We start from the raw sequence: 10,938 nt of genomic DNA, 5'->3' as shown, positions 1-10,938 counted from the left end.
CCCAAGGCGTGGTCTGCAGGAGCCAGAGGACCTGGCTCAGGGCCCGGGTTGGAGGTTGCCTCCTTGGTGGGGATTTACGGCAGTCACCCCACGGGCACCCAAACCTGGAGGAGCCTCTGTCTGGGCCTGGGCGGGTGCTGAGGAGCATCGGGTTTTCCTGCAGGGCCGTGGTTTCCAGTCCCCAGTGCTAGTCTCGTATTTTCAATCAAACACATCCCAGGAAAGGAGACGGCCTTGGTGCCATTCCCGCAGAAAAGAAAGGCCCTGTGAGCTCACAAGCCAATAGTGCACACACTCATTCAAAATGCACTGAGCCAGCACTCCTGGCCAAGAGCGGCCTGGATGCCAGAGCCACCAAGATCAGTAAAATATGACCCCTGTCCTTTGACAAACTGTCAGCCGGGCAGAGAAGAGCTCCAGAGCGGGAGGGGGCATGGTGCTGGGGTGGCTTAGGATGGTCTGTAATAGCAGGAGGCCCAGCTGACTGAAGGAAACCAGTCCCACATCCTGGCTGGTGGAGAGGAGTCTGGCAGGTGAGCAGCTGCCAAGCCCTGGGCTCCCACCGGGGAGCTGGGTCACCAGGGCTTGGATCCTGACCCTTCACACACCTGCGGGCTGTGCAGGATGCAGGTGGGAGAGGCAGACACAGGGAAGAGCAAGGTGCTGAGCACCATGGGAGCAGCTGGGGTCCCAGGTGCACCTCGTCTCCAAGCTGCTGCTCACACACCCCGCTCCCATCTCAGGCATCACCGGTTGCCGCGATGCTGTGTTTATTTTTCTTCTTTCTTTCCTTTCCTTTCTTTCTTTCTTTTTCCTTTTTTCTTTTTGTTTTTTTCTTTTTTTGGGGGGGGTGTACTGGGGATTGAACCCAGAGTCACCTTACCACTAACCTATATCCCCCCATTTTTAATTTTTTTATTTTGAGACAGAGTCTTGCCAAGTTGCTGAGGCTGGCCTCAAACTTGCAATCCTCCTGCCCCAGCCTCCCCAGTCACTGGGGTTACAGGAGTGCCCACCACACCGGATTGGCATTTATGTTTTCATTCACCCACAGCCAATGTTCTCTGCCAAGCCCGCCTCATGGCTCTGACTTTGCCAAGCTCCTTTTCCTCTGGAGCTTTTGATGTGAAATTGGGGACCTGGAGGCCAAGCTCCCTCTGTCCTTTTGCATACTTACCCCCAAACAGAATAAAAGATTCTGGGAGCAGTCTGAAGTGTGGTCAGGGGAGGCCATAGCGGGCAGGCAGCCCCAGGGAGGTCTGACCTTCCACATGGCGTGGACGGTGAAAAGGCATGTCAGGAGTGGTCCAGGTGGTGATGTGAGCACACAGGTCAGGATGACCATGCCTCACAAGGCTGGCAGAAGCCTTTGCCATCTCCATTGTCCATTCCCTTCTTCATTCACATCTTTGGTGCCATGCTGTGCCAGGCCCTGGTGGAGTCACTGGGGATATAGTATCTTTTAAGAAACTCTTTCCTAAGACCCTGAAACTGCAAAAAACAAAATCAAGAATCAATACATGGCATGGAGTCAGACTTAAAAGCTTCACATCAAAAGAAACAATCGAGAACATGAAGAGAGAGCCTACAGAGTGGGAGAAAATCCTTGCCACCTGCACCTCAGATAGAGCATTAATATCCAGGATATACAAAGACCTAAAAAAAAGAAACAGCAAAAAAACCCAAATAACCCAATCAATAAATGGGTTAAGGAACTGAGCAGACACTTCACAGAAGAAGATACACAATCAATCAACAAATATATGAAAAAATGTTCAACATCTCTAGCAATTAGGGAAATGCAAATCAAAACTACTCTAAGATTCCATCTCACCCCAGTCAGAATGACAATTCTCAAAAATACAAGCAATAATACGTGTTGGTGAGGATGTGGGGGAATGGTTCATTCATACATTACTGGTGGGAATGCAAATTGGTGCAGCCCCTCTGAAAAGCAGTATGGAGATTCCTCAGAAAACATGGACTGGAAAAACATTTGACCCAATGATCCCACTCCTTAGCATATACTCAAAGAACTTAAATCAGCATTTATAGTGTCACGTCCACATCAATGTTTCCAGCACCTCAATTCACAATAGCTAAGCAATGAAACTAACCTTGGAGTCCTTCAAAAGATAAATGGATAAAGAAAATGTGGTATATATACACAATGGACTATAACTCAGCCATAAAGAAGAATGAAATTATGACATTTGCCAATAAATGGATGGATCTGAAGACTATCATGCTAAGTGAAATAAGCCAATCCCAAAAATCCAAAGACTGAATGTTCTCTCTGATATGCAGATGCTAACACAATTAGGGGAGGGGATTAGAAGTTCATTGGATTAGACAAAGGGGAATGAAGGGAAGGGAGGGGAATGGGAATAGGAAATACAGTGGAATGAATCAGACATATGTTCATATATGAATACACAACCAGTCTAACTCCACATCATGTACGACCACAAGAATGGGAAGCTATACTCAATGTATGTGTGATATGTCAAAATGCATTCTACTGTCATGTGTAACTAAAAAAAACAAATTAAAAATTTTTTTTCACATTAAGCTCTTAATGCTCATAAGTTCTGTACAAAAAAAAATCACAAATGATTCCTCACATCACCCCTGTCAGTGGGTAGGCAAGTATTATTCTCCCATTTTACAGGTGGGGAAACTGAGGCAGAGAGGTGAAGTGATCGGCCAGTGGTCCCAACAGAGCTGAAAGTCAGAATCAACCGTGAGAACACAGGGATCCCTCCCAATTCAGCCCCAGTCTCTGACTCCTCAGCTAGACCTTGTCTGCAAAGAAATTAAAAATCTTGAGTACATGCAAAAATAAAAACAAGTCTGAAAAGGTAGTGAAGCGACATACAGTAGTTCTGCAAAGGTAACTCAGCTAAGAAGGTCACCACATGCCCACACTTGGCAGGTGTGGACACCTCCAGCCTCTGCTCTCCCTTCTAGTTCTCACGGCCCATGAGAAGTGCACCCTCCTGTTCCCTGCAGGTAAGCAGGAGCTTCCCAGAGAGAGGCTTCCCTGGTCCCACCTGGCGGGAGGACAGACTCCTCACTGGGTCTCAGCAAACGCCAGCCCTCAGTCAGAAGCAAGTGTCAACCCACATAGCCCCGTCACCTCTCTATGCTGCCTTCCCTGGGACCCCCAGCTCAGCAGGGTCTGGTCCTTTCTATGGTCCAGGAAGGCAGCTCATGATCCTCTGTGAGGATGTTCTGGAATCCAGGTGACCCCTCCTGCCGTCGTTGGCCCAGTTCCACATTCCACAATTGGCAAGGGCCTCCCAGCACCCATTCTTGATCCCCAAGTCCTTGGGGCTCCCACGGCAGCATGTGGGGGCTTGGGGCCATCTTGTCCTGGTGGGATGGGAGGGAGGCACAGAGGGGCCTGCAGCTCTAGGCTCTGGCTTCCTCTGCGCCTGCAGCCCAGGCTGCCAGGCAAACGGAGCAGGCCTCCTCCGCTGTGCTGGAAACTTCCTCCTGTAAGAGGGATGTCCAGCTCCTTGGGAACCTCCGCCATCCTGGCAGCCCCAGGAAGCGGAAAAAGAAGGGGAGCAAAAGCCTCAGCAGCCAGTGCCACGTGGCCATTCTCCAGGCCTCTGGATTGGAGACAGAGCAGGAAACACAAGGAAACTGGGAGAAGCTCCCTTTAAAGTAACCAGTCCACCAGAGCACTGTTCCCTCACTCACCTCGGGCAGCCAGGGACCCCATGGCCCATGCTCAGGCAGCAGATGGGAGGGTGAGAGGGAAAGCAGAAAAGAGGAAGCAGGCAAGGGAACCAGATGGCCAGGCTCAGACCCACTGAGAGGGACAGAAGGACAGAGGTGGCCACTGGCATTTGGCAACAGGGGAGTACGCTCCTCAGAAGCTGAGTGCCAGTCGTCCTGCAAGGTGCCCACCCTGGTCTCCCTGGAGGTTCATGACTCTCGGTCACCAGGAATGACTGTGCCTGCCGTGTGTCCTACATGAAGCTCCTTCTGAAAAGGCTCCCAAGCTCCAGTCTCTCCAGGCAGCTGGGAATCGGGTCCACAAGGCCCACACCCCAGGGCCATTCTAGTTGCAGAAACTCAGGGCCCCCAACCTGCCCTGCAGGAGGAAAGTCCCCCTACAGGAAATCCCCACCAGCAGAGGGCTCGGGGCCAAGGTTCTGCTCCTGCCACCGGTGTTGCAGTCGCTAGAAGGACTGGCTGGAGCTCCAGGCCCTCCAGCTCAGGGAAGCCCAGCTAGTCTAGGATCTCGTAGATGCCAGCCTTTGAGGCCACCTCCCACATCCAGGTGCTGAAGGTCCTCTGCCAGGAGCGGGCCTTCTCCAGGTAGAGGTAGGCATTGAAGAGGATCAGGTAGACGTAGCACTCCAGGTACTGCAACTGCAGCCTCCAAGCCTCCTGCTCCTCCTTGGCAGCCTTCACCTGGCAGTAGGTGCAGATGATGATTTCCTGCAGGTGATAGTGCATGGGTGTCATGGTCTCACTGACCATGTCCAGTGCCATGTCCACTTCCTTCTTCATGAGGTGCCCATCAGGCAGCAGATGCACCACTTCCATCACCACCTGAAACTTGTCTTTGGTGAACTTGGCATCTGGCACGCTCACCAGCTCCTCCTCGCCCACCTCAGAGTAGCCCTGGATGCTCCAGAAATCCAGCAAGGCCACCACCATCACCTTCATGGTCCTGCCCTGACCACTGAGGCAGGTGAACACAGAGCCAGAGCCTGGGTCCTTGGCAAGGGCAGTTGGCAAGGCCTCCAGCAGCCGGTGAAAGTCCTCCTCCCACGGGGTGCATAAGTTGGGCACCAGGATGTGGTGGTAGGCAAGGCGGGGCAGGCCCTGTGGTGCTGGCTGAAGACCTCCTGCATGGTGAGGCACGTCTGGAACCTGGTGCTTGGTGGGCCCTTTGTGTCGGGGCGGTGTGCTCAGGTGGGCCTTCAGCTAGGTCTCCAGGGCCTCCAGCTGGTCAGGGACCAGGGGCGGCCCCAGGCCCCTGCAGACTGTGTGTGTGACTGTCACACTGCAGCACAGCCTCCTCCCACAGGTTTACCCAGACCACCTGCCGCAGCTTCCTCTTGGCATCAGTCAGGTAGGTCAGGATGCTTCACAGGGCCTTTGTGCTGGGCTGGGCTGTGCTTTAGATGGGCATGCAGGGCACTCACTGGAAGTTGGCCACACCCATCTCCCTGATGGTGCTGAGCATGTCTGGAGAGACCAGGTCATCTACCTTCGGGGAGCCCTTGGCAAGGAGGTCCCTGGGAGCCAGAGGCCCAGCAGAGCTCAGTGTCACAGGCAGGCAGTATAGCTCATGGTGGGCACACAGCCAGCGGCTGAAACTCAGGGCAAAGGCCAGGGAGTTCTGCTTGTGGAGATAGTAGTTGAACAGGACCAGGTAGAAGTATCGCTCCAGGCTCTGCAGCACCCTCTGCCAGGCCTCATGCTGGCCACTGCTTCCCTGCACCCTGCTCTGGATGCCTTCCAGCTGTCTCTGGCTTTCCAGAACCACTTCCTTCAGGTTGCGCAGCTCTGCATAGGTGGCAATGGCCCTGTCTACCTCCTCTACCACCTTCCTTCCCTGGGACATGGTGCAGAGGAAGCTCTGGATCACCCATGAACTGCTCCATGGGCAGTGGCTTGGTCTGCAGAGGGATGGACTCTGACTGAGAGATCATCCCACTGTGGTGAAACAGCAAGAGGGTGCCCAGGACTAGGCGCAGGTTGGTACTGCCCATGCCTGACTGGCAGCTGAAGAGCAGGGTGGGGAGAGGCCCATGGGCATCTTGGAGCCACAACAGTCTGGGGGTCTCCCTGATGACTCTGACGAAGGTGTCCAGATGGGCTTCTGAGGGAGCACCTTGTTCAGGTAGGGGCAGGCCCTGGTACCTGTAGGTGAGCTGCAGGAAGATGGACCACCTCTACACCTCCTTGTCACATGCATGTAGTCCTTGCCCCAGACAGTGATGGCCTGGGGCTCTCCCCACAGCTCCTCCATGCTGTGGTACATGTGGTAAGCATTGTCACTCAGCTGGGTAAAGTCATGAATCTCTAGATGGCCAGCTCCAACCACTCTGCTGGGCTCTCAGGACCCAGGCCCTGAAATTCTCATGGAGGTTCTGCTTGTCTCGAGGTGTGTAGGACACAAAGTCCTCACCAGTATGCAAGAACAGCACGGGCTCCTCCCGCACACAGAAGATGACACCTTCCTTATGCCCATCCTTCTGAAGTTTCTAGAGGACCTGCCTGAATCCTGAGAGGCTGGGCTGCCCCATGCCAAACACGGCAAGTCCTCTGCACCCCTGCCAGAAGTCAGGGGCCCCACAGCTCTCCAAAGTACCCAGCTGGTCCACCTTCTCAGTTACATCCCACACCAGGAAGTAGCTGTGCTGCACCAGGTAGTGCTCAGGGGTGATCTTGGAGAGCTGCCCCAAGCGTATTGAGCCTTGAGCAGCTCGTCGTAGACCTGGAACTCCTCCTTGCAGTTGTACGTGATCACGACAGGCGCCACCTTGTTGGGGATGATGAACTTGGCCTTGCTGTTGTGCAAGTTCATGGTCTGGAAGGAGTGGATGCTGAGAGAATGCTGGCCGAACATGGTGCTGCCACCCTGGAGGCCTTCAAAGGGGGCGCCTGCCGAGACTGTCTGTTGGGCTGTGCTGGCCGTGGTACCCATAGTCTGTCGGCAGCCTCAGGACCTGAGACCTGCTAACCCGCGGCTCCAAGGGGTATCCATGCTCCTGAGGCTGGCTTGCTGTGCCCAGAGTGCAGGCACCGAGCCAACTCAGGAAGCGGCGGGGCGTGTCTGGCACGGGTTCCGGTTCACTCCTCCCCACTTCACCAGCCCATCTGTGGGCCGAGGAGTCTCCCGAGGGCAGGCCAGGCTAACCAGGCGAGGCCAGGAGGGCTGAGTCCTTGGTCGCCAGTGGAGGGGCAGCACGCCAGGGCCACTGCGTGCAGCATGGCTTCTAACGTCCGCATCCCCCACCAAATAAAAAATTTAAAGAAAGAAAAGAAACTATTTTCTAGCCTCATGGAAACCAAATGTCCCTTCATTTGTGAGCAGGTGGTAAACAAAGTTTGTCCTGATTCCAATGGACTGCTATGCCTCAAGTTGTTTACCCCCAGGTTCCTGAGTTGAAGACCTAAAGATGGAACTTTTAAGAGGTGGAGACCATTGGGAGGTCCTTATGTCATTGGGTCATGCCCTCAGAAGGTACCTTATGACCCCACCCTCTTACACACCCTCCTGCCATCCACCATGAGGTCCTCACCAGAGCCAAGCTGTTGCTGGCACCACCCCCTTGAATCTCCAGAACTGAGAGCTATACAAACTTCTTTTCTTTATAAAATTAGCCTTCCCTGGGTATTTCATTACAGAAACAAAAAAGGGACTAATACAGTGACCCATGAGCAAGGTGTCAACAGCGGATAGAAATGTGTCCTGCCTGGCCACTGAGAACACCAAGGAAACCCAGACTCTCTCTGGGACTGGTGCCCCTTGACCCTTCACCTCCACCCTGTACTCTTTCAGGTTGTAGGGTACTCCACCCCATGTCACACAGCCTGCCCCCATCATTCTAGGCACCCATGGTGAGAGGAAGAATGTGGCTCTAGCAATGTGAGGGCGGTTGACATGTGAGTCTGCAGGAGGCCCTGCAGCAGCCCTGCTGAAAAGGACCCCAGTGACCTCCTCATAAGACACCTCCATCTCTCCGTACACCTGTAGATGGAGCCATGCTCCAGGTGGGATGGAGTTTGATTAACCATGTGTGGAACCCATTGTTTTTTGTCCCAATGTCACTGCATTCTGTCTGCAAAGCCTTTCCAGCAGGTGGGAAAGGTGACCGGGCTCAGGCACCACAGGATGGTGGAACACCAACCTTGTGCACAAGTGCTGACATCCGCACATGAGACTCTCTAGAAGCCAAAACTTAGACATCAAATTATTTCATTACCTAGAGAGCCTTTCCTCCAGAGTCCTCTCTTCCTCTCTTCCTCACCCCTCTCCCGCCTTACCCCTGTCTCTGGGTGCTCACATTACCCCCCATCACAGGGCCAGTTGTCCACGTTCCCTGTCTGTTGCCAAATGCGGGGCCACACTGGGAACAGCTCTCCCACGCGATGTGGGTCTGCATATCTACCCCTGCCCCACACACAAATTACTAGATCATAGATATCAATGTAAAACGAAAGCCATCCCAGCACTAAAAGAATACCTGATCAATATTTTTAGATTCTAGAAGTAGAGAAACCTTCTAAGTGTGATGGACATTAATCCCTTAGGAATATAAGAATATGTCTTTATTTTTTGCCACTTCACCTGCATGTCAGGCAGGCTGGTGGGGCCTGGACTCCATTAGTCCAGGGCTTGTATCTCAACTCCTGAGCCTTAAGTGGGGCGAGTGGAAGGAATCTGGTCTGGACCACTGGGCCCATAAGGTTGCTCTGTCAGCATCACCCTCATCCTCCAGCTCGGGGGGTCCCTGTCTGTCCACCAGACCCTCAGGCACCAGCCTCTCACTCCACCTGGTCTTCAGGATTTGGTGAAAGTGAATAAGTGAAGGACACGTGGTTGATTTGAATCTTAGATAAACCATGAAAAGTATGTGGTAGGTTACCAGATTCCAGGTCCTGGGGTCCAGAGTCAGTGGAAACAAAAACGAGGCCAGAAAGAATTCAAACACAAACAAGAACGTTCCTTACAGGAAGGGGTTCTGCTGGACAAAGAATGGAGACAGCACCCACCAAGGGTGTCCAGCTGGCTCTGGCTTCTTGGTATCTTTGCTGACCACAGAGTCCCAGAAGGCTGAGCTAACTTCCCAGCCTCCCATCTCCAAGAGTCTTATCTGGATTATGGCCCAGGAGACTGGTCCTCTTTTTAACTCCTACGTTTCTGGTATGTCTGTTAATCCTATAATACTGAGAACTAGCTTGAGGTCTCAATCCCCCAAGAGATTCTGCTCCCCTAATGTTAAGGGGAACCCTGTTTTTATGTATCTCAACTACGTACTGAATACGATCCCCCCCCACACACATTCTCAGATTTAACTGGGCTCCTTGAGTTTCCCCTGACAGCCCTATTCATTATAATGGCTCTAAAAACCAAGTCACATGCCCCTTCACTCAAAAGAGTCCAGAGAAGGTCAGGAGTGGACCCTACAAAGGGTCCATACGAGGACTGATGGGAGGGTCATTACTTTCCCTAGGAAGCCGTCCTGCCTAGGTGCCATCTTGGGCCGTGAGCTCACGCCTGAGCCACAGTCTCCAGGACACATCCTGCCCCTTGGCTCAGACCTGGGCCCCTGCACAAATTGCTGATCAGGGCTTGCTGGGCTCTGATTGGCTGAGATCCTGACCACCTTGAGTCAGCTCTTTAAGTGAAACCAGGGGTGGACAGGGCTGCTTTCTCTAAAGACAGTGTGACTCTGACCAGTACCCTCAGGGCCTTGTCCTTGTAGCACACAGGCCACAAGCACTCCAGGCCACTCCTGCCTCTCAGCTTCACCTCTAGCCCATCCACCCTCACACTGCTGGCTCCCTGTGCTCCTGGCTGACTCGACTCAGTGGTGTCTTCTGCCCCAGCTACCTGGGCTGCCTTCCCTCCCCCCTGGCTTCTGTAGGGCCAGCTCATCACTCCCCCCCCTGCCAGGGTCCAGCCCTAGCAGGAGTTCATGGGTTCCACACTGGTAAATGGGGCATGGGGAGACAGCATCGGCAATGGATGGAGAACGAAAGACACAGACTCTAGTTCTGGTGCAATCAATCCCACTTTATTCTGGGGAAGGCTGGGTTTATATACATTTTTTTTTCAGGCTATAATGGCAGTCTTGTGGTTAATATTAAAGAAGTTTCCAAAGCATAGTCAGAGAACAGCAACCTTACAGATTATCCTTACCCAATCACAATTGTTTTAAGAATATCTAACTACATTGATGAGCTAATACAATGTTTATTTCCTTAATATCTAAACTCTATGTGACCTAAGCCTATTCTTATTATTCTCACGGTTAAAGCGGTAGACAAGTAATCTCATGTGACCATTTCTACTAGGTCCATCTGGTTAATATCTAAATTGCTGAGTTAAGAGTTACAGGAGGTCAGCGGTCCCAATGGTTATTGTGTACCAATGTTTATTATAGGGGTGACATATTCTTTGTAGGAAGGAAGGAATGTTGTGAAACCTTATTCTCTTAACTCACCATCACACATAAACAAAACCATCATTAAAATTTAACCAGCCTGTTGGAGACAAAGGCAGGTCTGAGTTGCGAGTTGCAGATGATTGTGCAAGACGCAACTTTTTCATCTTAAATACTAGCCCGTTTTAGTCTGTCTGATTGGGTTGGTAAGGGATCCAATACTCTTTGTACTTCCTCCTTCAAATAGGGCTCATTGTAGTGACGTATCAATCTGTCTGGAATCTACAAAGGTGCCTCGGCATCCTGTGGAAATAAACAAGCATAGCCTCAACCGGATGTCAGCAAGACATCAGGTCCTCTCCATTTACCAGATAATAAATCTTTCCATTTTACTAAACTTTGTTTTGACCTTTTACTTTCCCAGTGTCTCATCATTGCAGTATTTCCCTCCTTGTCAGTATTTAGATGATTTAAAACAAATAAAGCATGTTGTAAAATATGATGTGGGGAAGAGTATTTAAGCTCTCCCTCTTTTAGCTTATTTATTTGTATTTTTAATCTTTGATGGCTCCTTTCTACCATTGCTTTTCCTTGTGGGTTATAAGGAATTCCTGTAGAATGAGAAATATAAAACCTGGAACAAAAATCTTTAAATGGTTTTGATGTATAAGCAGGAGCATTATCAGTTTTTAATTTTTTAGGCATTCCTAAAACAGAAAAGCAAAGGAATAAATGTTGAATCACATCCTTGTAGGCTTCCCCAGTTCTGGCTTAGGCCACAATAACATGAGAAAAG

At 51.5% G+C, this 10,938-nt stretch overlaps 1 pseudogene; it reads right to left on the bottom strand.

The window, feature by feature from the left end:
• Positions 1-4,124: 4,124 nt before the first annotated feature.
• Positions 4,125-6,676, bottom strand: LOC124974515 (paladin-like; annotated as a pseudogene).
• Positions 6,677-10,938: the final 4,262 nt, after the last annotated feature.

This window comes from Sciurus carolinensis, unplaced genomic scaffold, assembly GCF_902686445.1.
Source record: "Sciurus carolinensis unplaced genomic scaffold, mSciCar1.2, whole genome shotgun sequence".
Lineage (NCBI taxonomy): Eukaryota > Metazoa > Chordata > Mammalia > Rodentia > Sciuridae > Sciurus > Sciurus carolinensis.
Note: the sequence above shows the minus strand (reverse complement) of the source record. Positions and strands in the feature narration are given on the sequence as shown.